Source organism: Hippopotamus amphibius, chromosome 7 (genome assembly GCF_030028045.1).
Source record: "Hippopotamus amphibius kiboko isolate mHipAmp2 chromosome 7, mHipAmp2.hap2, whole genome shotgun sequence".
In the NCBI taxonomy this organism is placed as follows: domain Eukaryota; kingdom Metazoa; phylum Chordata; class Mammalia; order Artiodactyla; family Hippopotamidae; genus Hippopotamus; species Hippopotamus amphibius.
This window is the reverse complement of record NC_080192.1, coordinates 83,078,495-83,105,531: the sequence shown is the minus strand read 5'-3', so window position 1 is coordinate 83,105,531 and position 27,037 is coordinate 83,078,495. Positions and strand designations below refer to the sequence as shown.

At 47.5% G+C, this 27,037-nt stretch overlaps 1 protein-coding gene across 4 annotated transcripts in view; it reads left to right on the top strand.

The window, feature by feature from the left end:
- Positions 1–1,003: 1,003 nt before the first annotated feature.
- The window catches only part of ST6GAL2 (ST6 beta-galactoside alpha-2,6-sialyltransferase 2), a 64,491-nt gene continuing 38,457 nt past the window's right edge, over positions 1,004–27,037 (top strand). For 2 of the 4 annotated variants that reach the window (XM_057743271.1, XM_057743268.1), the window contains exon 1: positions 1,004–1,341. The gene's annotated coding sequence lies outside the window, so the exon portion shown is untranslated. Of the gene's footprint in view, positions 1,342–1,499; positions 1,857–20,543; positions 20,570–27,037 lie in introns of those variants that run through there. The other 2 variants (XM_057743269.1, XM_057743270.1) reach the window with 2 other exon arrangements.

Below are 27,037 nucleotides of genomic sequence, written 5' to 3'. Positions count from 1 at the left end.
GTGACATTTTCAATTTCTGCAAGCTTCCTGAGGGTAGGAAAGAGATTCTACTCCCCTCCCCGTGTCTACTGCCCGACCCAGAGTCCCCAGCACATACTAGGCACTCAATAAATACTGAATGAATTGGGTATCTAGTTCACTGTTTTCTTCTAAAAATCTTCAATGACATCAATGAACGTACATATGAATTTTAAAATAGTGTATTTAATGAAGGATTTCTGTCTCCAAAATGTCAGCCCGCGTAGGGACCTGGGCTGGATGGGCCAGGGGTAACCTGTCCCTCTGAGATGGGCATTACCTGATAGTGTCACTCAACTCAACCTTGTTACACTTGGGAGCACCCCCACCCCCACCCCCACGCTGCCCCAACAGCCTTCTTGGTACGCTGGAGGACTACCGAGTAGTGAACTGCCCACCGTCACCTTCGCGCACTGGGGGAGCGCGTTGAAGTTCAAAGGCGCGTGTTTACCAGCAAACAAAGGGCTGCGCGGTCTCGGTCCCGGGACCGGCTGCGGTCCCCTAGGAAGGGAAGAGGGCCGGGGCGACAAATGGACATTCCGCACGCGGGCAGACGGACATCTGATCTGCGGCCCCACCCGCGGCTCCCGCGCCGGGTTCTCTGCGCGCCAGGCCAGCAGCCCGGGTGCTGCCGTCCGGAGAACTTTGACGGCCCTCTCCGGGCCGGGCGCAGGCGGCGTGGAGGCCAGGCGGACGGGGCACTAGGGAATTCCCAGGGACAGGTGGCCCGCTCCCGCTCCAACCCCGAACCCGGGCGCCTCGGAGAAGCTCCCGGGAGCGAGGGCCAGGCGGCGGCGCGGAGCCCGGCACAGAGCGCGGAACAAAGGGAGACAGCGGGCCAGGAAGATGCTTCGCTCGCCCCCCTGCGTCCCACCCGGCCGGCTCCCGGGCGCTGCCTCGCGCGCAGGTAGCCGGGCCTTCCGCGCCGCGGGAGGGTGTGTCGGAGCGGGGTGCACAAAGACTCACTTCCGCGGGGCCCGGCGCCCCGACCCCTCCCCGCCACTCACAGCCCGTCCTCATCCCTGCATCCCTGCCGCCGGCGGGGCCCGAGTGCCCGCGGGTGCCACGCGCGGTGTCGGGCGGAGCCTGTGCAGGTGACCCCCGGAGGACCGGGGCTGGCTTGAGGCGGCGGTGGGGACAGGCGTGCCTTTTCAGGCCGCTGCGCCGCCAGAGTCTGCGATCACTCGGTGCCGAGAAGCCGGGCTCGGCGCGCAGCCGGGGAGCCCTCGGCCGTGCACCCCCTGCGCCGCCCCGGCTGGGCAGCGGGGCCGGGGCCGTGGGGAGCGAACGGGTAACTTCCCCGGGCCGGCGGCCGCCAGCCAGGTGAGCTGGGCCGGGAGCGGAGGCCGGAGGAGGCTGCGGAGGCGGAGGGGCAGGCTGGGCACAGGGGCGCGCGGGCGAGGGGCGGGGCGCGGCGCAGGCTCCGCGAGGGGGCCGGGAGCCCCGAGCCGCCGCCGGGAACAATGAGGCGCGCGGCGCGGGCTGAGCGCAGCACCGCGCCGGCCCAGAGGCCGAGACCCCGGCGCCCGCCGCCGCCGCCCGGCGCCCAGCAATCAGGACCGGAGGCGACTCCGCCGGCTGCCCGGGAAGCGAGCGCGGGTCGCCTGGGCTCCGGGGCGGCGCCGGGAGGCTGCTTGGCGGAGGCGGGCGGCAGCCGAGGGAGCTGCTGAGCCGCGCGCGCGTCTAGCGCCCGCGCCCTGGGTCTCCGCTCCAGTCGGTGCGATTGTGGGAGCGCGTGGCGCGTGCCCGAGCGGCCGCCAGAGAGGAAGATGTGACACGCTCGTCCCCGACTCCAGCGCCGCGGGGTCGGGCGCCGGGAGGCGCGGCGTCCGGAGAAGGTGGGCGACCGAGGGCTCGCGGTCGGGCGGTGCCAGGCGTCTGCCGCGGGGTCGCCGCAGCCGGGGCTCAGCTCAGCACCGAGTTATAACTCGGGGACCCGCACCCAGACCTGTGGGGGGGGGGGGGAACTTTGAGGGCGGTTTGCAGGGAGAAGCAGGAAATTCTTAGAGAGGTGACCCCACCGGAAGACTTGCGCTTTGGGTACAGGAGGACACAGTGTGCCCTGGTGGCTCAGTAACAGTGATCTTTAATTTTGGCTCTGGAAGGGAATCGAGGTCTTTAATTGTCTTTCTCAACCCCACCCGCAGGCAAAACTGCGCTTCTTAAAGCTTAAAGTGTGTTTCATTGATTTCTAGTTTTCTGTAGCTGAGACGTTTAGGGGCTGAGGGGATCTTTAGAATCCTGAGTACTCGGGTATTCATTCTTGCCCACTTGCGCGAGGAAAACTCCTGCTTTTGAGCTGTTTTACTTTGCACCGTGTACCGAGTGGAGGTTTGATGCATTTGGGGTACGGAATGTAACATCCACCTGGTCGGGATTTTGCGATGCAGAGGGACGGAGTGAAGTTAAACTCCTGGCTCGAACGAAGCAAGTGATGCCTCCTTCCAAAGCTATCTGAATAGCTGTTTGGAGAAGCCGTGCTTTCCAGGAATTTAAATGAGACTTTTTGTGATCGCCTTCCAGGTCTCTCCTCCTAGTACCATGTTTGTTTTGTCAGGCTGAACTTTCAAAGCTGTTTTTTAATCCAAGAAGCACTTTGGAAGAAAAGTAATGCTTGGCTGGATTGTTGGTGAACGTATTTTTAGTGGTCAGGCTGAAAATTTGAGGAGAGACAAACCGTATTTGGTCGAAATATTTGCTTTCCGTGCGGTTGGCGTTCTAACAGTGAAGGGGCCAGCTGATCATCAGCGCGGCGGGCTGTCTACTTGGTGAGGACATTGTTGGCGGACTCGGAAGGCATTTTAAGTACTTTCTGCATATTTTAAAAGCCTCATGCGAGTTACTTGATATTCACATTTTTTGACATTTTGGCCAACAATCTTTGCCATATTGAAATAAAATTAGTGACCAATGAGTTTCAAAAATTGAAATGCTGTTGTTGCAAACTTGGGGTTAACATTTTCTTTTAAAAGGAAAAATGATGTGTAGCCCTGAACTTATTTTTACCCTGTTATTTTTCTGAAACTGGCAACCAAAATTTTTACAACACTTGAAGGCTTGCATTTCCCTCTAATTTATCAGGAAAACTTGACAGTGGGGAATGGATATTGTGATCAAAATGGGGAGAGTTCTAAGATAATGGGTGAATTGCCTTGAATTTTACAGCTAGGTGAAAAAAGAAGTCACTCAAACATTTTGGAATTCCTGATACAATTTCTGTTCTGAGTGATAGAAACTGGGAGCATTTTACCTTTTTTGCTTGGTGCAGTTGAAGGTTTTGGAGCTTTGAGCTGAATCTCTGTAGAGATTGTGGTGTGAGCCTCAGCTCTTAGTGGGGTTCTGAGCCCCACAATTTAGACAGGAAAGGGAGAGAGTGGGAGAGAGTTCAGAGTGGAGACCAGCATCTGGTGAGTGTATTATGTGGTGCACGCGATCTGGGAAGTAAAGATAAAGAAATGAGGACATTTCAACTGGAGGATTCAAGGCTGAAATAACTTAATGTTTGAAAAAATGTGAATGGATTTATTATGCAGAGAAGGGCAATCAACTGTGCTGTCTCTGATGAGAATAATTAAGAGGGAAAAGGTTTACTAAGGGGTGAAGACGGAATTTGGGTCTAGGGAAGGATTTGTGGGCGCCTGTGAGATTGGTTAAATGGTAAAGTGGTTGCTGAGAAATTCCTGTAGATGTTTGTTTCTGGAGCTCTTTTTCTGAGATTCTCTTCTTCCTGAGATGATGTAAGTGTGTGAGTCTCCGATCTATTGCTTATACTAACTGAAATTTTATACTCTGGGTCTACAATTTATCCAAGCATTTCTCAAGTGCTCAAGCCTGCCCTTCAAAGACAAACTCATTTCTAGACTTCTGTACCTACTGCTTCAGTAAGCAAATGACAGGTTCCTTTCCAGAAACTTGGAGATATTTGCCCTTTGAGAAACTTTTAATTAATTTTCAGATCTGGTATCTTACTCGATAATTTTGAATAAAAATATCATGCATTGATAATTGGGGCAGTCTTTGTTTTAATATTCACATCGCTTTAAGTGTACAGTGTTTTTCCCCTCCTGGACCTTCTATTATGTGATCTTAAATTTTACTTATTAAGTGAACTACTTTATTTGACTTGCTTAAATGTCTTAGTGAAAGATAGTGCCTTCAAGGTAGGTGTATGTTAAGCTTTGAGATTTTAAGCATTGAAAACTTCTTTAAAAAGAACTTTAGGATGAAATTGACAACTGACTGTAAGAGAAATAATTACATAGAATCAGATACTAATTTTGAAATCAGGACAGTGGAGGAGTACTTTACACAGCAGTTTTCAACGTTCTTAACAAGTTGGTGTCAAGTCTACACACACCCTGAGTGTGCTGTAGAAGGCGACCAGCTACTCTTAGTTTATAAGCATCAGACTGTCGATTTACTACATCTGCCATTTTTCTACTTTTGAGAGATTTATTTGTGAACATGATGAAATACACAGGGCATGAGCAGAAACATGGATTTATTATGACCATTACCAAGTCCCCTCCTGTCCTGAAATTCCAAGAACCGCAACCCCCCTTCAGAACTGATGGGGAAGTGTTGCAATTCTTACTGCTTAGAACCCACCTGGCCTGTGGGTGAAGTGCTGCCCTTAGTGTAAAGGGTATGAGGTGTGGCCCGAGCAGTCCAAAGCCGGCGGTTTGGTCCAGCACTAGCATCTGTCCTAGACTTGCCACTTGGTAAAAGCTGAGTCCCAGCAGTGGTCTGGCTACTGTCTTCTGTTGGCCACATGCAGGTTGCCAGCTGTCCCACAGTGCCAAGTCCCTCCTGCTTTGGGGAGGAATTGCTCTGTGGATGGAAGTGACATCAGAGCACTGCCGCCCACTCTCAGGGAATTGTCTGCAGAGAACTGTCTGTGGCCCTCCTGGTTTCTGCTGCCCCCTGTGGTCTTCTCGAGGAAAGAATTCCCAGTTCCAGGCAGTTGTTTCTAAGGAGGGTGTGTGGGTTGTGGTTGCGGTTTTGCACTGGATTTTCTCAGGTAGTGAAGCAGCAAAGAGACCTCTTGGACCCGAGTCCGGCAGTGACTGGTGTGTGGTTTCCAGGGCTGCAAGATGAAGGCTAAGGTTAAACCCTCTCCAAGGTGTCCTCTGGTGCTGGGATTGCACAGAATTGATAATTGTGTATTCTGGTATACCGAAAAGCTGATTCCTCTGCTCAAAAAAAACTAACCTTTAGTTATCATGCTAGACATCGCTGCCAACACCATGTTGCCCTGGGGAGAGCAGTGATTCCAAGAATAATCATGGCCACCTCTTCAAGGTCTGCACTGGATGAAGGGACACCGTGTCCACAACCTGGGGTGGGGTGGGTTATTATCCCCATTTTACAGGTGGGGAGACTGAGCTCAGAAGGAGGAAGTGCCTGTCTCAAGAGTGAGAATGTGGCAGAGCTGGGATCTGAACTTGGGTTTGTGTGTCTCCAAAGGCCAAGCAGTAAGATGAGATCCTGCTGTGCAGAGAAAGGGGACTGACTCCTCGAGCCGTTATGGGGCCAGAGGAGGACTGACTGGGAGCTCCCAGCCTCAGCTGGGCATGCTCGCCCAGGAAGGTTGTCCAGGCGAGGGGGTGGGGCAGTGGTGGTGGGCAGGGAGGCAGGGAGCCCATGTGGTCTAGAAGCTGGAGGCAGAAAGAAGCTTGAATTGCAGCTTAAAGGTGGCCCCTGCCATTTGGACTATCCAAGTGGGCAGTATTAGGATGAAAATCAGGCTCACAAGGTGACACAGCAGTGACATTCCCAAGGAAAGTTTTAAGCTAAGATTCAAAAGAATTACCCCTGTGCTTTGAGTTACTGGGTCGGTGAAGAGCACAAGCTTAGAAAGTAGTCGCCGGGGACATTTAAAAATGTATTGGCTAACGCATTAGGGAAAACACTGTAAAGAAAAATCCTGCAATGTCTTGATCAGAAGCCTCTGTTTTTGGAAGCTTATAATTTATATATTTAGTCCTATGCTAGGCTGCTTCTAGGACTTGAGCCTGAGAGGAAAATGCTTTATTAAATTTAGAACAATTGGTTTTCCATGTTCAAATCATACAAATTTTTCAAGTAGAGATTCTTGCATGTTGGTAATTGTGGCTTCTAAAATGACTTGGCTTTAAATTAAATTTGGGAAAGGGTAAATCTCGTAGATAATCCAATAGCTTTTATGGTTCAGAAATAAATGTGAAAAGCAGCTTCCTCGAAAGTGTACTGATGACTTTTTTGAAATATAAGTGTATTATGTGTTAAAAACCTATATTCGTACCTCTGGCCACAAATGGGTAGAAAAATATACAATTAATACAGGATTTGTTTTCTAAATGATACAGTTAATCCAGCGATGGTGTGAAACTCTAGGTGCACGCCTAAATGAAGGAACTTGTTTTTCCTATTAGATGAGGGATCTTACTATGTAAATTATATTTTACAATTGGGAAAACTGTATCCCCTGAGAAGTCTGAATACAAAAAAAAAAAAAAAAGAGGGCTGTCTTTTACAAGACCACTTGAGCACACACACACATTTGCACACACTCACACACACTTACACTTCAACACAGGAGGAATACATCCATACATTGATGTGTTTTTACAACAGTGATGAGGAGAGAGAACTTGAATTGGGACACGTTAGTATTCATGGCTCGAATTCACAGCTGTTGAGAAACCAACTCAGGACTAGAACCCTGGCCTTCTGATGGAGAGAACATTCTTTTTCCTATATCACTGATCTCTGGAGAATTCCAGATTATCAGTGGGGTAGGAAGATCTCCAAAATGTTTAGGGTTTAAATTGTACTCTTAGCTTATTATAAGTAGACTGTGTGTGGGAACACACTTATTTCTGTGTGTGTGTGCAGTGTGAGTGTTCTTATAATGTCAGAGTCTTCAGGTACTCGGAGTGGCCTGTGGGATGTATTTGATCCTGGGGACTGACTCCTGGGGCGGCATCTTCAGCAGGGTGTTCAGGGCGTTGGGCGGGCCCGGGCCAGGTGACTGGAGTCCTGGTATCAGTTAGCTGCTGGCTACTGTGAAAGAGGTTGGGCCATTTTAGGTATTTCAGGTCCACCTGAAGTTGGCCAAATAGTGGAGGTGAGTCCTTCTCTCTCCCAGAGAACAGATACCTCTTTCAAGTTGCCCTGAATTGTAAAGTTCTCTAACCACTTCAGACTTTAGGTAAAAGAATTAAGACCATAAGCTCAACTGTTTTGTTCCTTTTTCTTTTTTTTTTTAATACTATACCCTCTAATTCCCAAGGTACTTTTTGAGCAATTTATGAATAATAGGAAGCTGACAGTGCAACATGGTTTGCTTGATGTTAATATATACGTATATGTACATGTATGTAATGTGTATGTAGGCATATAATCTCCACTTTCCAAAGGGCCGTTTTTTCCCTTTGAGTCAATGGTGTGGTTACAAACTATATTCCTCTGCCCTGTGTTCAAAGTTAGTAGCTGGGAGAGTTGAGCTAATTAATTAATTTGCCTGACTCAGTGCTTGGTACTTTATAATGACTGAATTTGGAGAGTGCCATTAAAGAGATTCTTTCATTAACTATTTGAGAAGAGAGAGTTTCAGAAATTGAGTTGACAGTAGGAGGAATGTGTCTGTAAGGTGTACTGGCTTCTGTAAGTTACACCTAAGCATTTCTGTACTGGCCTCACTTTGTACTTTTCACCACAAAATTCAAAAATACTGTGTTATAATCTGGGTATACCCAGGAATACCCCCGACATATCGCTGTTTGATACATACACAAAAAGAGCAGAATTAATTTTTGGCTTGGGTTTTTTTCAATATTTTCATGACTGGTAAGCATAGAGTTCAAAATTGTATTAATTAATATGCCACTTAAGGGACAGTCAGAGGAATCCTAGACCAGGGAACCTCTGTGTTTCTAGATGATCCGTGGAACCCAGTTCTCACGTGGAACACTCTGGGTGGGATCAGATGCGTAGTGTGTGTTTTCTCCTGGCAAAATGAATCTATCTTGAACTTATCTATCTTGAACTTATCACACCCACACCACACTGAAAATAAGAGGTGAGTTTACAATGTGGAAATAGATGAAGGGACCCTGCACGGTGGCCAACACGTTTGGGAATTACTGTGTCCATGAGGTGCAGGGTGACAGCCTTACGTGCCCGGGGCGACGGCTCCAGCCAGCAGCCAGGTCCCTGCATGCCTGGACCCCAGCAGCCTGGCCAGAGGGATGTTCCTTAGAGCCATTCCTTGCCCAACTGAAAGGCATACATGGACTGATTAACTCGCTATCCAGGGCATGTATTTTCTATGAGCCCACATACTCTTTTCTCTCAAGTGAAAATTCAGGTTCTCTGTGTGGGGAGAGGTGGACATAGGACAGAATTATAGGAGGAAGGTCAGGTGTGTGTGTGTTGGTTTGCTTTATACTGTATTTTTAAATAGTGGGTAAGAGCAGGATTGATGGTTGTAATAGGTGTGTAAACATTCCCCTTGTGTACTCTGTGTACTTACTAAGGACACTTTTCCTTAAGTGCCTTGGGACGTCCATTCACCTGTGTACCTCAAAATGAAATGTCCTTTCCTTGGTGCTGGCGGTTTGTAGGATGGACAAAACGCATGACTGTCACGGCCTCATTGCTTGTGTGGGGAGAACGGGGGACGGATGGTAAAGTTCACCCCAAGACACTCAAAGCCCCGCTCTTTTGTTGAACTCTGGGTGCAGGGGGAGTGACACCATGGGACACAACAGGTGTGGAGCGTGTCTTTCTTTTCTCGACTTTTTTTAATTCACAAAACTACATTGACTTTCACGTGACGTTGTTCTTGTCAGCTTCATGTACGCTCATGTATCAAATTTCTTCAACCTCAGGTACAAAAGATAGAGGGGGAACAGTGTCCCCAGCCACCTCCCGGGATGTCGGAAGGATGTGGAGAAGCAAGGTTAGGATTCCCTTGCCAGGCAGAGAGGCCAGACCAGATTTGCCCAAACATCCAGAGTTGGGATACCAGCCCTCATGCCTGTTTCCTTGCTGCTCCTCAAAGCAGGAGTGTGTGGTGTCCAATGGGATTTGGGAAGAGAAAAGAGCTGCATAGAGACCTGACATCCCCACCCGACCCCACCTCCAGCTGCCACTTGCTTTTTCCTCCCGAGAGTTCAGAACTCTGCCTTTCTCCCTCATTCCTGGGCTTCCTGTGTCCATGTATATCGTTGGGAGGAAGCTGTGTCATTTCTCCAGGATTCGGTTTTATTCCTGTTTCCTTCATCTGTGTCTCTAACCAGAGGATTGCTACATAGAAAAGTTAATTATTAAATCCTATGCCAATGCCAGCTGTGCACACACAGATCATAAGTTGTAAAGTTTGGGACTTTTCATCAACGAGATATACTTGTGTAAACAGCTAGATCAAGAAACAAGTATCACCAGCATCGCAGAAGCCTCCTTGTACCCCTTTCTGGTCACTTTCACCCAATAGGTAACCACTCCCCTGATTTCTAACAGAATAGATTGGTTGTGTGTCACCTGCTTAACTTCAAGTTTAAACAAAATAACATTTTAACAGTTTAGTATTTGTTTCTGGAGTTAAGGCAGAGTTAACCTGGAATGAAATACCGGTTGTGCTATTAAAGTAGAAAGTTTGACATGTGTTCACCATTGAAACTTCCATGCTGTATAAAGTGCATTTTATTGTGAATAACATAAGAGCTTGGTCTTGCCATTTGTTGGATGCTATAGATCTTTCTTTCAATTCAGGTCAACCACAGGATCAAACTTAAATTTTAAAATGTACTAAAAGCTAGTGACTGCATTACCCTCAAACCTTGAAGATATATTTTACCTTATTTCAGTTAATTAAAAATAAAGGTGAATCTGTAACATTTATATGAGGAAAAAACACTTTAAAATGAAGTTTTCTTTACAAACTGTATTTAATTTCATTCAGCAACTTGTAGCCTCTGAATTGTGGATTTGGATACCTTACTATTGCAAGCGGACATAGATAGATGGGTAGTTCTATGAAACATTTTACACAATATCATTAGACTGTTTTAGGAGATGTTTCTAAAGAACTGGCTTGTAGAAAATTTCAGCGGGACGGATAAACAAGTTCCTACCGTACAGCACAGGGAACTATATCCGATCTCCTGAGATAAACCATAATGGACAAGAATACTAAAAAAATGAAGGTGTATATGTGTAAAACAGAGTCATTTTTCTGTGCAGCAGAATGGCACAACACTGTAAATCAGTGTTCCTTAGGAAGGAAGGGAGAAAGGGAGAGGAAAAAGGAAGAAGGAAGGAAGGAAGAGAGGAAATTACCACAGGACATGGAAGATTAAACTGATATAGATTCTTCAGAATTTTTTTTGTCCTCACAGAGACAGTCTACGTTGCAATTTGGAAATAATAAATAAAAATCTAAGAACTAGAAAAATCTGAAACCTCAGTCTAGGCTCTAAGTGGCCTGGGCTCTACTTGGAGTCCCTGGACCAACTTTGAAAGAGGTTTCCACTGCAGCAGACATTCAAGTTCAAAGGGATGTAAAGAAAAGGTACACTGATATCTTCAAATGTGTAGAAAAGAAGAGAATAAGATACTGAAATGTGATTTTAAAAGTAAAAAGGATAACAGGCAGATGGCTTCATAAAAAGCTGATGTACTCAGATTATACTGTATAAATTCAGGATTTTCCTAAAGCCAAAAAGTTTGGCTTAAACCCAAAGCCAGGTGCCGATAGAGTCAGGTGGCATGGGGCAGTCGGAGCCCACAGGGCGTGCAGAGACCTGGGGCTTCTGCCTCTTGAAAAGGCAGCTGCCTCTGCAAATGCTGGCTTTTCTGCAGGGTGTCCTTGGGCATGCGCTGCATCAGTGGCCTCAAAATATGTGACTCTGCTTTGTGTGCCTATCCAGTCTCCCTCCTGATGGAGACAGTGGCCTTTACAGTTTCTGGAGGGCAAAGTGTGTCTCGGGATTCAGCTTCTAGTGTTTATCATATTCTTTACAGAAAGATGGAGGGGAGCCTGCACTGTTAGTAGCGGAAGGAGCTCCTAGGAACTAGGAAGTTGTTTTACAGGTGTCTCGTCCCCTCTTGCCCGCCTCCTGCACCCCTGTCCATCATGCCTGCTGGACACACCCAAAGCTCGATCGCTGACCTTCTCCTCTCCTTAGATACCCCTGGCGCCCCCACTGCTTCCAGGACACAGTCTGGGATGTTTTGAACATCGTGTGCTTCTGGACTGGCCCCCAGCTTATGGCGTCCACTCTCCCACTTTTAGGCTCTGACCACATTGGGGTGAATCTAAGGATGACCACCCTAGTTCTTGTCGCTCCATCATCAAGGCTTCCGTCACGCGCATGCACACACACACACACACACACACACACACACACGGTGAGGAACACCCTTCCATGCTGCAGCCTGTCCCTTGGCTGTTGCACTTAGTGTTGCACAGGAGTGTATGGTAACTGACTGTCTACTCCTCTCTCACCTCCCTTAATGGTAAGGTCCTTGCAAGCAGCCCTGAAGATGTGTCCCGGGCACTTAGCACACTTCACAGCCCGAGCTCAGGTGCTTAATCCATGTCAAGTGAATGGAGCTAAAATCCCAGCAGAATGGAAGAACTACTGTCTGCTCCCTACACACAATTTCTGAAAAATAGAAGGGAAGGGGGGAATCTTTGGTCTTTTTTTTCAAGTTGAATCCCCATGTGCATACCTCCCATGGTTCTAGCGATCCAGTGGTACACAGGACCTTCTCAGGACAAGGGACCATGGATCCGGTAGGCCATTCTGTACATACATTATCTTCCGAGCTGCAGTTCATCACGTTGGAGAAACACATTTACTAGCTATGTTGGGAAGTCAAAGTTAAACCATTCCTAACCGTATTATTTTTATACCTCCCTGAATCTCACAGAGAAAAGCAGTGGATAATTTCATAATTATCACAAATGTGGTTGGGCATCTTTGTACCTTCCTTTAACAAAGCATTCACAAGTGAGAGGTACGTATAATTGGTCAGTAATTAGTAAATAAACGGGGTAGGGTCTGCCCAGGGAGAGTTTATAAAGGCACTCGTCTGGAATTCATAAATGTATCAAATTCTAACAATTAGAGCCACATACATTATCAGCACCTGATGTGATGAAAGGGCTGCGCCCAGGGATGTGCTCAGGGGTGTTTGTGGTTGGGCTGCTTTTTTTTTCTTCCTGCCCACAAATCATCTGTGAATATTTATTAAAATTTGGGAAGTTCCCTCTAGGGGAAAGTATAAAATATCAGCTGTCCATGAAGGGTTGTAAATGCAGTGCCTCGACCCAGAATTCAGGCCCACCAGGTGCAAGTGGGGAAAGTGGGGACGCTAACACACACCTTCGGTGGGAAGCCGGGGACGGTGCTGTGCTGTGCTTCCCCTCCCGTGTGTCAGACGTGGCCCTGAGTGTCAGGTGTGGCCATGACCGCGACCTCCCAGCACTCCCTGCAGGAGACAGCCACCCGAGCTGAGGGCACCTTCCAGGGACAGAGGGTCAGCCTGCATTTGGGTCATTAGAGTTTATATGGAGCTTGCTGTATTTTCAAAGCATCATCCCGGACTCACATCCTCTGTGTGCTAAGCACTGTGCATTTCTCTCCCAAAAGGTCAAGTGAGAGCTTGGGGCAGGCCCGGGTGAGTCAGTTAATTAAAGGGACTCTTTCCCTTACCCTGAACCCAAACTAGGATGAAAATTAAAAACATTACCAGTGGTTGAAGTTAGGGACTTCAAATGATTCTCAGTGGTACATAGAACATTGCAGGAATTTCGTGAGAGCACATGGAGTTTCAAAAAAAAAATACATAGGGCATCTGAATAAACTGTTTTCTTGTTCCATTTACATGTGCTTAAGATACAGGGGAATGGCTTGCAAAGGAAGAGAGAGGAACCTAAGTGTGGCCTTCCTCTCATCCAAGGAAATAATTTTAAATTGCTTTCATAATCTAGTTAAGTGGATTTTAATGACTTCGTGTGTGTTGGCTATTAGCAGCCATGCTGCTGGCTGTGACACCTGGCAGTTCCATCCGGTGACACACTCCCCTCTCCCCCTACCGCCCCCCCCCCCCCACTGCCCGGGGTCTCCACAAAGTCACACAGACTGAAGTCTGTCCTGGAGACACACACCAGGCAAAGGAAGCTCTTTGGGTTGGGTCCCAGAGCATCAGGTGTTACTGTTATTTACAGTAATGTATTAAAATGTGAAAAATCTGTGAAAAGGATTCCATTTTTATTAAGGACCTTAGCTCTCTGCACACCCTCAAGCCCTTCTAATTTTCCTTGTGAGTCACGCTGTGGCAGCTTAATGAGGTTTGCATTACCGGTGGGCTTCTCTGCACTTTTTAATTATGTTGTTGTCCTGGACAAGGTTTTTGATAACTAGATGTGGTTAGAAAATTCTGTTACCGGGTTCTGGAATTCTGGTGCCAGCCAGGAAGGGCGAGCCCTGTGATGAAAGCAACCCAACTGACGTTGTGCTTTTCTGGGAACTCAGACCCATTGGGTGTTAAAACTGGTTTCTGGTGGGTCCCAAGCTTTTAGCAGAGAGCGTGAACTCAGCCTAGACCTTTGTAATGGGCTTGCTGTTTTGCTTGTTTATTTGTTTGGTTTTCTTTTTTCCAACTGCTTCAGACTCCTTGAGAAGGTTTACTCTCCGGTAGGGAGCCTCAAAGTCTGCACGATTTTGTGGCCTCGGAGAAACGGGTGATGAATAATTGAGGCTGAACAAGAGGGCCTGCCTTTCCCGTGCTTACTCTTCGGGAATACCTGAAGTAAATGGAAATTTCAGCATCTGAGGCCCTCTTCGTGAATTGCTGTGAAGCATTCAGTTTGCTCACCAAAATAACTGTGTCTGTTCTTTTTCTGGAAAGAAAGCCCTTGTCCTGGGAAAGGAGGAGGTGATGTGCACACTGCCCTCAGCTCTCTGCCACATGAAAGGCGGAGAATCTCGCTGTGGGGTGGTTGGGAGGATTCCTTGTCGCGGTGATGGCTGAGTGACACCCCTGACCCCCAGGGGACTTCCTGTGTAGGGGGCTCTCCGTGCCCCCCCACTGGCCATGTTGCAGGTGGCAGTCACCCCAGACCCGTCAGTCACACCAGGCAAAGGGGGACATGGCTCCATACAGAGGTGGCCCCTGTGCAGTACTGACAAACAGGTAAATAAAGGTCATCTGTCTCCCTGGCGCCTCTGTGTCCAGCACGGCTGCGTGTCGGGAAGGGGAGGGGCGCAGGTGTCAGAGGAGTCCCCTCGGAGCTCGGGGGGCTTCAGCTTCAGCCACAGATCCCTGCACTGCTGACAGCAAGGCCTCAGCTATCAGTCAAGTTAATGAGAAGCACTTAAAAGCAAACAAATCCTTTCTCCCTCACCAGGGTTCTTCTGCCTTCTGGAAGAGTCTGACTGACGGCTCTGAAGTTGCCCAGGGAGGGGAGACAGAGGGAGGGGCGTCTGCACTGTGTACACCCAGCCTCTCCCTCCCCGACCGAGAAAACAGGCGGAGGGGTCCCTCTGGCCCCATCTCAGCAGGCTCCCTGGGACAGCAATGCATATCACTGAGTTCAAAGGGCAGTTGTTGTTTGGGGGCTTCTGGAGGAAAAGATGAAAAGATGAGAAGAAATGTGTTTTCTGCTTGCTGGAAGAAATGAACAGAGCTGCCTGGGTTTGCTATTTCCTGGAGTATCTGAGTGGAAGGGGTGAAGCTCTGTGCACAGGGAGCTGTGGGAGATGCAGCCGCCTTCCCCAGCTCCTGGCCACCCCTGCAGACCTGTGCCCTTCCAGACCCAAGTCCAGATCCTGATCCTCATCTAGACCCTGAGCGATATCCAGACCCAGATCCTGATCCACACCAGACCCAGACGCTGGTTCTAATCCTGATCCAGATCCTGATCCAGATCTAGACCCTGAGCGATATCCAGACCCAGATCCTGATCCACACCAGACCCAGACGCTGGTTCTAATCCTGATCCAGATCCAGATCCTGGTCCAGACCCAGACCCAGATCCAGATCCTGGTCCATATCCTGACCCAGATCCTGACCCAGAACCAGATCCTGAATCTGACCCAGATCCTGATCCAGGTCCGGACCCAGATCCTGATCCTAATCCTGATCCAGACCCAGAATCCTAGTGAGTCAGACCAGAGCTCCTTCCGCAGGACGGCCTCAGCGCTGTTCACGTCTCCTGTGCACCGGGGTCCTGTGCTGTGGATATCCTGGCTGCCCCCTCCAAATCCTCTCCAACACCCCCCACCGACAGTTCCTAGACGCGGAAGCTCATCTAATGCACCTTTGAGTCACCCAGGGCTCGCAAACTGCTCCCGAAGATATTTCTTGAATAAAAGACGCTCCTTTCAGGGCAGACAGGGGCTTGTTGCCATGGGGCGTGGAGCTCCACCCACCGACTCTGTATCCCATGGCTGAGGTGTCATGGAAAGGGATGGATGGCGCTCCTTCAAGAATCCTGCCCTTCATAGGGTTTTTACTGCCATTCACTCCGTGATTCACACTTTTCGACCATAATTAACACATGTGGGAACAGGTACAACCTGAGGCTAGAAATTTCCTTTTTAAGAAGAGAAGCAAGTTGGCTTCTTGTGCTTGTCTCCAAAGCCCCCAGACTCTACCATGAGGGTGAGTAGATGAGGTTTCTGGTCCCGGATTCTGGTCCTCACCTCCCCTCAGCCTCCGTCTCCATCTCTTTCTCAACACGTCACATCATCACGTCTGTGTCAACACAAGCGCTGTGGAGGCGCAGCTGGGGGATTCCAGCCACTGATCTCTGCATTGGGACTTGCACACAGATACTTGGTTTATTAAGGCAGGTGCTAGAAATTTATGACCTGTGAAAAGTTTCTTTTCAGTGTAATAGAGGTCAGAATTGGACATTTAATCTGAAATCCATATGGCACTGAGTGGACAGTATGGGGAAACCCTTTGTAAACTGTAGAGGGTGGACCCTGAGAGAGACACAGGCTCTGGAGCCAGCAGACTAAGTCTCTGAATCCAGGGCCTCCACTTTGGGGGCTTTGTGGGTGTTAATCGATCTTCTTTTCTTCTCTCTTTTCTACTTTTTTAAAAAGATTTTTAGAGACGCTTAAGGGTCCTAGCAAATCTGAGCAGAACATACAGAGATTTTCCATGTACTCCCCACCCCCACACGTGCACAGCCTCCCCCATTATCAGCACTGCCCCAAATGGTACATTTGTTGCAACTGATGAACCCACACTGACACGTCATAATGTCCCAAATCCATGGTTTACATTTGGGTACACTTGGGCTTGTACATATAAAGACATGTATCCATCGTTACAGCATCACACACAGTAGTGTCACTGCCCTAAAAATCCTCCCTGCTCTGCCCATTCATCCCCCTAACCCCCCACTCACCTGCCCCTGCAACCACTGATCTTTTACTGTCTCCATAGTTTTGCATTTTCTAGAATGTTGTATAGTCAGCATCACCTGGTACTTAATCTCTTCAGACCGGTTCCTTTCACTTAATCATGTGCATTTAAGGTTCCTCCATGGCTTTTCATGGCTTGATGGTTATTTCTTTTTATTGATGAATAATATCCACTGTCTGGATGGACCACTGTTTATTTATCCATCACCTACTGAAGGACATATCTTGGTTGCTTCCAAGTTTTGGCAATTATGAATAAAGCTGCTATAAACATCCATGTGCAGGTTTCTGTGTGGACATAAGTTTTCAGCTCCTTTGAGTGCAACTGCTGGATCATATGGTAAGGCTGTGTTTAGCTTTGAAGGAAATGGCCAAAGCATCTTCTAAAGTGGCTGCACCATTCTGCGTCGCTACCAGCAGTGATGAGAGTTCCTGTTGCTCCGCATCCTCAACAGTATTTGGTATTGTTGGTGTCTGGGTTTTGGCTATTCTAGTAGGTGTGCTGTGGTATCTCATGGTTGTTTTAATTTGCATCTCCCTGATGACACAGGATGTGGAGTATCTTATCATAGGCTTATTTGTCATCTGTATATTTTCTCTTGTGAGGTGTCTGTTTAGGTGTTTGGCCCATTTTTTAATCAGATTGATTTTTTCTTATTGTTGAGCTTTCAGACTTCTTTGTATAACTTCAGTAGCAGTCTTTTATCAGATGCATCTTTTGCAGATGTTTTCTTCTCCCAGTATGTGACTTGTCGTCTCATCCGCTTGACGTTGCTTTCACGGAGCAGGAGTTTTTAATTTTAATGAAGTCCAGCTTATCAATTATTCCTTCCATGACCGTGCCTCCAGTGTTGTATCTAGAAAGTCATTGTCACACCCAAGGTCATCCAGGTTTTCTACCGTGTTACGTCCTAGGAGTTTTACAGTTTTATGTTTTACATGTATGTCTGTGATTTCTTCTATTTCTTGTTATAACAAAACAGGAAAAAGTTAACCAGATTCTGGGCTTCAGTTTCCTCCTCTGTAAAATGAGAGTCCATCATCTGGGTCTTTTTTGATAAGCAGTGGTTTTATGTGTCAATCAGCATATCTCTACTGGTCCAGGGGTGGCATCTGTGGCTATTATTATTAGAACACAACCACAATGCAGTGGTCGAAGGACATGGAGTTGGCTGCGTGACCAGCAAATGCATTGTTGCCCTTGCTGAAGCTGCCCTCCTAAAGGTTTTGGGTGGTTGTTGTTTTGTTGTTTCCTTAGCTTCTAGTGTAACACCTTATCCCAGGGTGTGACTTACGGCTGATGTAACTTACAGCCCATTGGGTGTGGTTGGGGGGTCTTCGAGATGCTGAGGTCATGGGGTGGAAGTTCCTTGACTTTGAGTCTCCGTGGGATCCAAGCACACAGAATGTTTACCTGCTGCTTCGCCCCCACATTTGAGTTCACCCAAATAAACCCCCTTTGAGGAGGAATGAAAGTCTGCCTATCAGCATGTGCTCATCCAGCCCCTCCCCCTTCCTGACCAGCCTAGGACTCATCCTGTCCTCAGAGAGATTCCACCTGCTGTGAAACACAGCTCCTTGACCAGGTAATGAAGTACCGGGGAGAAGAAGCAGAAGGACTTTGAGGTTACATGAAACTCATCAAGTGTTTGTTTTTAGTAAAGTTTTTAGAAATGCCTCAGCCATCCTTGTCTCTGAAAGTGGATGCTTTGCTGATTCTCTGTTGGGCAACACAGTTGTGTGTTCGTGGGTCAGAGTGGCAACTTGCTCAGTGAATGGAGAAAATGCAGCTTCAACGATTCAGAGAAAATTAAAAAAAAAAGTCAAAGGGGATATGCACATAATTGTCAGATGTGCAGATCACTAATGGTGAGATCATGATAAACGTTTTCCAAAACTATATGAACCCTGCAGCCCTTCTCAGGAGACTGAAGGAGATGCTGCCAAAGCCGAGTGGCATGCTGACTCTACCACTTACCAGCCACGTGACAACCGGGTGGCTGAGGGACCCCAAGGGAGGCAAGAAAGGCCACGATAGGGGCCCTTGGTCGATTGCGTTTCTTTCCACTTTTGGAGCAAGGAAGCTTGGCCTCTCGGGGCTCTGGAACCCCCCACTTAGTTACAGAGATGACATGTCACCATGCAGTCACTGAGTCTTGCTGAATTGCTGTGCACGGTGGGCACACTGGGGCATCACGGCTGCTGTATGTGGACGGGGTGGCAAGGATTGGTGGTCACGTGGTACCTGTGTGTGGTACACATCTGTTCTGCTGGAGCACATGATGGGGTCCCATTCTCCCATCCAACTTCATTTAGAACACACAGACTCAAAGACGCAACGATGAAGAACTCCACAACATGGCAGGGGAGCAGGAAACCAAGCCTGGCCCTTGGTACGTGGGTTCCCGTGGAACTACCAGTCATGTGCCCGTGAAGCCGGCCCTAGTGATGTCCAATCGATTCTTAACTTCTGTTTCCTCATATAAAATTGAGGCATTAATAGTGCCTAATTCATAGGTTGTTCTTAGGTTTAATGACTCCCTGTTTGTCGCTGACACAGCAGCACACTTGGGGCCTGGTGAGCTTTACCCCTTCCGCTGCCAAGCGAGGCTTCAGATCCAGACAGCCTGGTGCAGAGGTGGCCAGGGCCACTTGGTGTCACATCCAGAACTGAGCAGCCTGCACAAAGGTTTCTGTAAGTCACGGAGGATAAATCTTATTAGCCCTTGGGAAATGAGTCAGTGTCTGTACAAACAAGCAAATAAAATGGAGTGCCTTCAGTGCTTCGAAGAGCAAGTGCTTTCATAAAAATACAAGACGTGGCTTCTGGCCCCTGCCCCTTTCCCGTGGGAGCGCATGTCCTCCTCTGCACCTCAGCATCCTCACCTGTAAAGTGAGAGCCTCAGAGGCTGAGTGGATCCTGAAACTTGGACATCATGGTGTAGCGTCTTACAAGGAGACTGGACCTAAAATAAAAGCCAAGACATGTAAGTAATTGTATATAACAGGACCTGATGGGAAGAAGGATGACAGCAAAGCAGCTTTGTCATCACCGTCCTGTCACCTGGGTACTGGCAGCCGGTAGAGCTGGAGATCCTTTCCCCGCAGCCAGAGAGGAGCAACGGGGCTTTGCCAGCAGGAACGATGCTCACGTGCCCCGGTCACTGCCATACACACACCTGCTGTCTTGTAGCCGTATTGCACCCTCGTAGAAGGTCTGAACTTGTGCTTCCTGCATCTGTTTAAAGGGTCCTGCATATAGAAAGCCCTCCAGGTGTCTGAACAACAGGGTGCCCTGCTGTGAACACTGTGCACAGTCGGCTTTTTCTGGGTGAGGTACCCTGGTTTCTGCAGCAACCTTGTCAATGTTCCAGAACTTTGTGAGCCAATTATTAAATTATATTAAAAACAAAGGTAGTCAGTTCTCAAAACTCATCACTTGCTCTCATCACATTTTCTGTCCTCTCTCCTCCAGGAGTCCTTTACATCTATGGCATCCATGTGATTCGAATACTGACCCAAGATGAGCTTCTGTGTGTCTCTTCCCAACTCTGAGTTCAGTGACATCATATCAGTAGTTTGGAACTGGCCGTGGTGGAAATATTCACCCCACAGAAATGGGCAAATGCTAAAAATCAGGTCTCCTTCCCCCCATCCCCCTTCCCTGAGAGCCAGTTTTAAAACTGTTATAAGCACATTATTGAGTAGAGATGAAATTTAGAGAGGAAGTTCCTTTAGGAAGGTTTGTTACAAGCTGTGGCTATTGCAGACCATTCCAGAACCCACTAGAAAGTGTGGAAAATGGGAAAAGGGAAGAAGGGGGTGGACATTCTCGGAGCATCTGTGCCTGGCAGTGCACGGATTGGTACAGGATCTAATGAAAATCCTCTGAACGTGCAGCTGAGCTGTGTGACGGTACCTCACACTTGCAGGGGAGGAAACTGGTTTCTGGTTGGATCACCGGCCCTAGTTCATACAGCTAAACAGTGAGAAATGTGTGTTGGAAAAGTAGTTGAATTTAGGTGTTTGTGACTCAGCTCCTTAACATCTTCCCTTTGTAGAATGGAAATCTGAGTAGTTCTTGCAACGACAAGAGTGGTCAAGGCGACGGGGAAATTGTTGTAAGTATAATTGCATTCTGTTCTTCCTTTCATTCATCGGGCATTGAAAGTCCTACCGTTGGTTCTGCCTATGGGAGAAGCAGGCACAGATGCAGTGCTGGGTAGCACAAGTAGTGGCCAGGGAAGGATACCCAGGCTGGTTCTTGAAAGGTGACAGCCCCAGTTTTCCTGCAGAGGAAACAGCCCTTTCAAAGGCACTTAGGTGTAAGTTGGGCATGGCGTGTGGGGTCCAGGGTTGCAGGTGTCAAAGTGGAGGCTGGTTCTGGTAGAGGTGATGGGGATTGTGAGACTGTGGTCAGACAGACATCTGTGAGTAGTTTGGGGCTTCCTGCCAAACCACATCCTGACTGTACGGTGGGGGTGGTAGCAGGGGCGAGGGCAGTGCTTGTCCTCTCTCCTGCCCTTGGCTTTCACTCACTCACGCAGCCCATCCGAGGGTGGACCTCCAAAGAGAAGTTTCTATAACATAGGCGCATTGTCCCTGCCCCTGGGATTTTGGTTCAGCAATTCTGGAGCAGAATCCAGGAGATTTCATTTTTAATGTACTGCACGTAACGTACACCACACACAGAAATATTGTTCTAACTTCAGGGTCTTCACCACTAAGAGGAGAGGACACACACAATAATAATAACACTCTTCCCAGCTTAACGTCCCTTTGACACCCAGTCTCCATCTGTGCTCACAATCACCTTGTGTGATGTTCAGAGCGGCTATTACTCCTTATTTTACAGTTGAGAGAACAGAGGTGGCAGAGGTTAATTGAGAAGCACTACAACCCCCGTTGTAGCACATGGGGGACCTACACTTCTCCCCATTTGCAGGTGTGTTTTCCTTGGGGACACAGGCCCTGAGAGTCCTGCCCATGTGCCCTCAATGCCACCTCGGTCATCTGCTCCGGGACCATCCTCAGAACCATCGTGCCTTGATCGGGGACCACCTGCACTCCCCAAGATGTCTTGAGCTCCATTGGGATGATTCTACAGACTTTACAGTGTAGTAATTTGATTCTTAATGTTCCTCCTATTCAATTCCTGCAGCATTCTGTTCAGTTACAGAACTTTATAATAGTGTGGAAGTAAAATCCATGATCCGATCTATTTAGTATCATTAGATGACAAGGAATGTGTTGTGAGTAGATTTCTAGGGGTTTTAGGTACTTCTGTCTCTTTCCATTACTCAACGACAGAACACGACAGAACGAGGGTGTGAGCTTGAGCCCGGGGACCTGTGTTCTCATTCTGTCCGCCTCCAGCCAGCTTTGTAGCCACAGGTAACACTCTGTGTTTCCCCGGACTGTGGGTACCTCATTGTGAAAAAGAGAAAGTTGGAGTTTTTGTAAGGTCCCCGCCAGCTTTTTGAAAGCTCCCAAGTCTCCCGGATGGGGGGGAAAAAATATCAGCACTGATTTCATGTTCTTTGGCTTTTCCAAGACAACAGGTTTACATTGTGAGCAATGAACTCAACATTCTATCATTGTGTTCATTTATTGGGGAGTTGGGTAAAATAGAAATGTATTTTATCCATCAAATTCATTAGGTTTAAAAGAGTTTAATGATGTGTTTTCTCTAGTGTTGAGTCACTTTTCTCACCTGCTCTGCTCTGCATACCTCTGGAAACTCATTCTTATGTGACCCACCTGTTTAGTGTCTGGGTAGAGCACTAAATGTAAAGGATAATAAAATCACATTCCTCTCAGCCCATGCTTCTCAGTTGTCTTCACTTAGAACTGATACTTTGTTTTGCTGTAGAAGGGGGGCCAAAAATTTATACTAAAATGAGAAGGGCAACCAAGTGAGAAGTACTTTTTAGCCCGTAATGCAGAGTAGACCCACAGTAGCTGTATATGACTGAACTTGAACTTGACATTCTGAGAAAGCCAGAACATATTCTGGGGTGTATTCTTTTCCTTTGAATTCAAAGTAATAACTATACACTGTTCAGAAATGAATTCCAGATATAGATTTTCTTCAAACTCATCTGACATTTTAAATAAATTTTAGACCGATGAATTCAGTATTTCTGTGCTAAAGATCGTAAACATTTTCCTTTTTCAAAAAGCAATCTGGGAGTGTATATTTGTACTGGAGTTAATGCCGTGTTAAGTCAGTGTAACATAGCTGCTGCAAACATTTGTAGAGCAAAGTAAAAAGCCTTTATTTAAATCTTGCCAAGAGCAGAAATAAAATGAACAAACGCATACTGGCGGGAGAGGCAACAAAGATTGGAGCTGTTTGATTACCGTGGGGCCGTGGTGCTGGCATCTCGTTTAAGCTGCATGTACTAATATGGTATGACTGCTAATAATCTTGTCAGAGTGCTCCTTACAAGAGATGTTTGATGAGTGAATAAATGTTGGAGCAGTGATTTCTTTTTTTCTGCTACAGAACTTTCATTTACTCAGTGTGGAAAGTAGATACAGAGACCCTAATTGTAATACTATTTGTATATTTACGTAAGAGTAAGAAAGAAGAAAAAATGAACATCATTTCCATTTAATAATGAAATATTTTTAGCTGACACAGTTACCCTGAAGACAATGTTAGCAGTTATTCTCACTAAATTAGAGAATCACAGAGCATAAGACTGTGTTGTATTGTGCTTTCAATCCCCACCATCTAGCACAGTGTCTGGACACATAATAAATGATTGTATATTGTGTGGGTGCGTGTGTATGTGTGTGTGTGTGTGTGTATAAATTCCCATCACGAGTGGATGGGCAGCTTATATGCCACGACTTACAAATTGGAAGAAAACTTTTGCAGGCCAGAGAGAAATTACAGCAGCAGGAGAAGGAGCTGGGATGGGCTGGGGCGGGTAGATTCCCAGATTACTTGTTTGGCATAGATTTCGAGCCAGGATTTATACGATGCACGGGGTCACCTCAGAGACACACAGTTTTCAGCGAGTATCCTCCCTGTCCTTTGATGGACTGTTTTCCTGTCATCCTGGTTGGCACTCGGTTCCGATTCTGGTGATTTGTGACGGCTGTGGTCTCACTCTTCTGGTCCTCCTTGAACTTCTGCCCTGATCTTTCCTGAGCTGGGCGGGCCCCTCCCCCCTCCCCCCTCCCGCCTCCCCCTCCCCAGGGCGCGTCTGGGTTCCAGCGTTGGGCATGGGTGTGTCTTCAGTGTGTGAGGACTGCCAGCACCCCATCCCCCTGAATTCCTGCAAAACGTTTGAGCAATCAGTCAGGGCTGGTCAGATGTAGATATATTATTATTTTCACTTTTCTCTCTTCTTCCTGGTTTCATATGTCACAAAATAAACTTCCAGAAGTCATACTTCTGAGTTCCCAGATCTCAATTGTACGTTGTTCGGTTTTAGCTAAAACTATCTGTGAGAGAAGGTTTTTACTGAGCCCTGACAGGGAGGTTGAAACCTACTGCATTTTACTGATGTCATTAAATGTGACAAAGACATTAAAAGCATAATGTTTCTCACAAGTTCTCCTTAGTGTAGTTCATAAAAGCCAGTGCTTCCATATCATGGTATGTGTGTAGATTAAGAAACAGGTGGTTTGAATTTTGTGGAAGGTCTGTGGTATACCCACATGCTACCCAGACTTCAATCTGCAGCATGCAGTCTCCTCCCCACCCTGCCTTGTTCTGTCTGCAATGCACCTGGCCGCCAGGTACCTGACTGCCCATCATCAGTCTGTCCTGGGCTAACATCTGCACATGACCTCCCCAGGCCCCCCATCTGAGCCATGCCCTAAAGCCCTGTTCTCACAGTCCCTCATTCTTTTCCTTCCCCACCTCCTTCCCCAAGTGGCTGAGCATTTAGGAAAGACAGGTCTGCCTCCCAGAGCTCAGGGCCCCTTGGAGAAGAAAGGAACAGATCAGGTGTGACCAGCATCAGCAGTGAAGGCAGAGCCAGGCAAGACGGGTAGTGAGGATCCGAGGATGCAGGGAGGCCTTTCGGAGCAGAGCTGAGACCTCAGCGCTCCAGGGGGCTTCGCAGGGCCTGGTGGCGGGGGCGGGGGGTTGGGGGTCGCCTCCAGGCAGAAGAAGGGCCCCTGGGAACGTGGGGCCCAGTGTGTTCATTGCCGCAGGGACTGGGAGGGAGCAGGGGCCAGAGAGCAGGTGGGAAGTGAGGTCAGAGAGACAAGCAGGATATGCACGCCAGGGACCTAATGGAGGTCCAGACCACACATGTCTTATAGAGGGAAGAAGAAAGGAGGGTTGAGAGAAAGCAACCAGCTACATGAAATCGCCATTTAAAAGTTCCACTCTGTCTTCAGAGACGATACACAGATGGCCAACTAGCGCATGAGAAGATGCTCAACATCACTAATTAATAGAGTAATGCAAATCAAAATTACAGTGAAGCATCACCTCACACCAGTTAGAATGGCATCATCACAAAGTCTACAAACAGTAAATGCTGGAGAGGGTGTGGAGAAAAGGGAACGCTCCTACGCGGTTGGTGGGAATGTAAATTGGTGCAGCCACTATGGAGAACAGTATGCAAGTTCCTTAGAAAACTGAAAATAGAGCTGCCACATGACCCAGCAATCCAACTCCTGGGCATATACCCGGAAAAGATCAAAACTCTAATTCGAAAAGATACATGCACCCCAGTGTTCATAGCAGCTTTACTTACAATAGCCAAGACATGGAAGCAATCTAAATGTCCATTGACATAAAAAAGAAGGAAATATTGCCATTTGTAGCAACATGGGTGGGCCTAGAGATTATCGTACTGAGTGAAGTCAGACAGAGAAAGACACATACCACTTGACATCACTTATATGTGGAATCTAAAAAAACTGATACAAATGAACTTATTTACAAAACAGAAGTAGACCCATAGACATAGAAAACAAACATGGTCACCAAAGGGGAAATGTGGGGAGGGATAAATTAGAAGTTTGGAATTAACACATACACAATACTATATACAAAATAGATAACCAACAAAGACCGACTGTATAGCACAGGGAACTGTACTCAATTCATACAAATATAGATTTAGATATAGATAAAGATATATAGATATATGAATCACTTTGCTTTACACCTGAAACTAACACAACATTGTAAATTAACTAATTTCAAAACACACATACACACACGTGCTTCCTGGAGCATCTGCAGGAGGAGGTAGGGTGGAAGCAGAGCACCCCACTCTAAGGTCATTGCAGCAGCACAGGTGAGAGGAGGTGAGGACCACGGTGGGCAGCAGAGAAGACAGTCGTGCCAGTGCAGATGTATTTTATTTTAGGTTTGGGGCCGTCAGGGTCTACTGATGGTTGGGACTGAATATGTGGGTGTAAGTGGAGAGAAGAGGCAAGAATGATACCAGTCTGTGACCTGGATGGCTGGGTGAATGCTGTTTGCTGGATGTGGAAGATTTGTGGAAGAAAAAAGAATAAATAACCGATGTTTTGTTTGGATGTGCAAAGTTTAAGATTCCTGGATCCGTCAGGCAAACCGACGATTATGTGGGTTTGAAGATCTGGGAGAAGCCAGGGCTGTGAAGATAAAGAAGGGGGGTGGATCGTAGACCGAGGACGTAGCACAATCACAGCCCTGCATTCATGTAGCAGGTCTTCAGTCCACATCCCCAGGGGTTCAAGAAATGCAGCTTTATCCAAATTCAGTGGAAGCTGTATTTTGAGTATCTCACACATCTGTTTCAAACCACCCCCACCCCATCCCCGCCCCGCCCCGCCTCTCCTCGTTCTCCTTTTCCATCAGCCCAGAGATAGTTTTTATCTCCCCTTGGGCAAGAGAAAACCAGTTCAGCAAGTATACTTCCAAATTTTTGTCCTCCCTTTCCCCACCCCTTGAAATACAGCTTTTGAACTTAAAAGCCAAGAATTAACGTAATGGGCTCCTGGTTCCTCTGTGACCGTCATCCTTGGGTGTGGGAGGTCTTCCCTTTGTCCCTGTGAATTCAGGAAAGTCAGGGACAAAGGGAAAGTGGAAAAAAATCAGTGAGGACACAGTGTCCTGGCAGACTTGTGTACTTGCTGTCTGGCTTTCCCAAGTCCCTTTAGGCTCAGTGAGGGGGGATTTATATTTGATTTGCTCAGTATCCTGTACCTGGAATCTGGCACGCAGCAGGTGTCTGGACATCTGGGGAATTTACGAATGAATGAAGTAATGGAAGATCAGCTGTGCTCCTGTGCATACATGCACCAGATACAAAAACAATTGTTCAGCTCTTGACCTGGGTACAGTGACCCAGTGACTGGCCGTGACCTGGGGTGGGTGGCAATTAGAGGATGTTATAATGGGTGGCCAATCCTCAGAGTTAGAAACTTTGGAAATGACTTCATAACCTGGAAATGTTTTTCTGGTTTTGAAACTGAAAACTGGAGACGCAGGCTGGAGAGAAAACATCCTAACCACGTGTCCACTGAATGCATCCCAGCCCCTCACACCCTTGCAGCAGGGGCTCTGCGGTTGGAGAACTTGGCTTTGAAGCTCACAGGGCAGAGTTGAAAGCTCCACACTGAGA